Below are 3,705 nucleotides of genomic sequence, written 5' to 3'. Positions count from 1 at the left end.
TTTAACAAAACAGCTTATGAATATAATATATCTTGATCAATATTACCCCTTTCAACATTCTCAACAACTATCCCTTCCCTAACCAACCCTTCTGTCACTTTTTGTAATTTTGTAGGATATAATATATATTGGACTTCTGGCTGCATTCTCCCTCTCTTCTCCTCTCCATTCATCTACCCTTATCCCCTTGGTCCCCCCACACCTTTTATTACCTGCTTTCTGATGGTCTCCTCTCTTCTTTATTATCTCTTCCTCCTCCCCAGTACTCTTTCTATTACATATGGCCATGACATTTATAATATAGGACAGATTATCCTTTTACCTGTGTTTAGCTCAGGACCATCCCATGTATTGATGTAAATAACATTTGGAGGACTTTTTTAATCTTTATTTTTTCATTTTTCAGTCATGCTGTTTGCTATACTATTTGGATTTATCAACTTTAGGTACAATCTCACAGAATCTTCCAAGTCTTACTCCAATATTTCCATCCAGAATGACAAAGTTAAAAGCTTTAGTTAACAATCTAATGACATATGCTTAATTTTATCGTTCACTTACTTTTGCTGTTTATTTACTGAGCTGTAGCCAAGCTGAAAAACTAAGCAAGTGGAGTCTGATTGTTCATGAAGAAAACATTGCTTTCCTTACTGAAGGAGAAAACCCAAAGTCTCCTTCCTAGTTGGCATGCAAAAAGGTCTCTCTGCTCAGTAGGAGGGAAGTGGACTAAATGGCTCTGACATTTCTCATAGTAATGCTTTATCCAGACTGGTTTCAGGGAGATGTTTCTTCTCTGAAATGTTCCAGCTCAAAGAGCTATGACACCTCTCTGTAACCATGGAGCTGTCAGTGTAAGAGTAGAGCGTCGAATGAATGAATCCACAAATTGTTTTACTTTTATCTTGAAATACTCTGAAAGAATGGTATTTAACAAAAAGCCAAAGACATCTCTTTCCTTGGCTTGTCGATCCCAGATAGCTAGTTGTCCTTTCAGGGATGATCAGTGCAGCTGATTTCTTTTAAATCCTTTGTGAAACACTCTGTACATAGACAAATAACTGTCTTAATTAGTTTATCTCTCGTTCATGAACACAGTGATTATCCCAATTGGATTTCCATTGTAATGACAGATTGCTGAGATAAGTCAACTTGAAGGAGAGAAGCTTCACTTTGGCTCATGATTTAGAGACTTTAGTGTATGACCACTTAGCCCAGTTACTTTTGGGCATATGGTAGCCAAGTACTTCATGGTAGGAGCTCATGGAGAGAAGATGCTCACCTCACTGCATCCAGGATGAAAATAGAAATGGCAAGGTGGAAGTGTTAATATCCAAGAGCACTCTCTCAGTAACCTAATTCTTTCCTACTATGTCTCACCTACTATTGAGTCTCAGTAGCTTCACAGGCATGGCATTTATGGGGATGCTGAATATCCAAACCACAATTGTAGCATACGGCACATGATGTGGAGCATGTATTTACTTGTTATTCAACCTTGGAAATCACACAGTGCCATATTTCTCCTGCTTTTCTGATAACTACATAATGACTGGTCATGTGACTATATCACAATTATTTAGGCAGTTTCCTATAGATAGGTATTTGGGTTGTTTCTAATTGTTCTTACTACCCAAATTCTTCAAGAAAAATGGTGTATGCATCAGAGATATTTCTATAGAATGGCTTTCTAAAGTTGACAGAGTCCAGAGAGAGATTTACATCTGTAATGTTAATATGTCATATGAAATTTCCACTAACATTCTAATTTATACTCACACACAGGGTATACATACAATGCAACAGGGTTTGCAAAGGATTCTGCAATAAAGTAAGGACCCAAAGCATTAACCTATAGCTAGATAGATTTATGAGCTGCAGCTTACTCTGGCTTGCAGTCACGTACTTTTCTTAGTTCTCAATTTGCTGTTACAGAGCACAAATGATGTCACTGAATTCAGTGAAGATAGTTTATTCTTTCCTTCCTTGTCTGTCTCATACCTTCCACATCTCTAAGTCAGAATGTGACAAAAAGAAGTCTTAGAGAAGGTGTTCTAAGGAGTGTGAAGTCATTAAGCAAACTTTTGACATAGTAGTTTTCTTATCTCCATCTTCCTACCTCCAATTTCTGGTCCAATAAGAACTGATGCAAGAGACTGAGCAGGAATGAGTGAGTAGGGAAAAGAAAGCTCAAAGAAATGGAGGGTACATGGAAAGTGGGAAAGAGAGAAGACAAGGTAGAAAAGAGAAGCAAGGAAAGAAAGGGGAGAGTGGGAAAAGGCAGGGGTTTGGTGCATGGTGACATAAGTAGCACCCCACTTTTCTTGAAAGATGTTTGTTCTGTAACCAAGACTGCAACCCAAGAAAATTACATCTGCCTATTTTTTTTCCCTAGAATATTTTATCCCTTTAAAGACATGCTCAATTAAAAAGCTAAAAGGATTGCACTGACTGCAGACATGCATTTGTCTTTTATTTCTCATCAAAATGACAATGACAGAGTCAAGATCAGTACTGATCTTTCTGCTCATGTAAGTCTTCATTGAAACCATTGAAGGAGACATCAGCTGTGGGGAAAATATACTTTGGGAAAGCTAACTTAATGAAGTCACTTCTACATAACTGGGAAGCAGAAATGTCTTGTGTGATTGAATTTCCATTTCCAACATATTGACTAATGTCAGATTATTCTATGTCACCATGAGCTGAACAAGCACAAACTTTGCTTTTGTATTGCTAGCAGTGTATTCTCAGTAAGTTAAAATGACAGGAGCAAGGAGAAGGAAAGTTTAATTTAATTTCTGCTTAAGTAAGAGGAAGAGTATAGTATCTTATTCCTTTACCAACAGTTCTGGTGCTTAAAAGATACAAATGGTGGAGTATAATGACACTTGCCTGCAGTCTCAACCCTAGGGAAGATGAAGCAGAAGGATCGCAAATTCAAGGCCAAATTGGGCTACAAACTGAGATTCTCACTCAAATAAATTGCAGTTCCTAGGAATTATTGGTAATTTTCTTGCACAGAGATGATGTTGGATGTGATTAGAATAATCAATTCCTCATTTCTTATTGAATGTAACATTCTTGCTTTGATCTACAAGTCTGTGGGAAGGTGCTTCCTAAAAGCTTCTTCTTCCACAAATGATTGACCTTTTAGGTCAGACAGGCAATTATTTGGCATTCAGTAAAGTTTTTATAATGCTTATCTCAACACAAATTAATTTTTTCTTTGTATCAATACTAAGGCTTGAACTTAGGGCCTGGGTACTTCTATCTTTGTTGCTTAAGCTGACTCTCTACTACTTGAGTCACACACAGACAGCCAAAATATGATCTCTTGAAATGAACTAATAGTATATATATATGGCTAAGAATGAGCTCTGAAGCCCAATATAGTGGTTCCTGGAACAATACAGAGTTTACTTTGTACTGGTTGAAAGATTGAATAAAGAGAAGTCTGCATAAGATCATTAGTCTTGCTAAACTTGGAAGATATGAGAAGAAATGAGAGATGCCAGAAGAAAACATGACTTATCAGCATGAAATTTTGAAAAAGTCAAAGAAAGGATTTTGAAAAGCATGCATTTGTGAATTTAGTGGAAAGCCCAATAAAGATTTTAATGTATAGTATCTTTAAAAAATATAGAGATTTTTTCCTTGAATACTTGTTTATAGAGCATGATGCAAAAACTCAGTGTTAATAAAAAG

This window comes from Megascapheus bottae, chromosome 9, assembly GCF_031878675.1.
Source record: "Megascapheus bottae isolate mThoBot1 chromosome 9, mThoBot2.hap1, whole genome shotgun sequence".
Lineage (NCBI taxonomy): Eukaryota > Metazoa > Chordata > Mammalia > Rodentia > Geomyidae > Megascapheus > Megascapheus bottae.
This window is presented reverse-complemented; position numbering follows the sequence as displayed.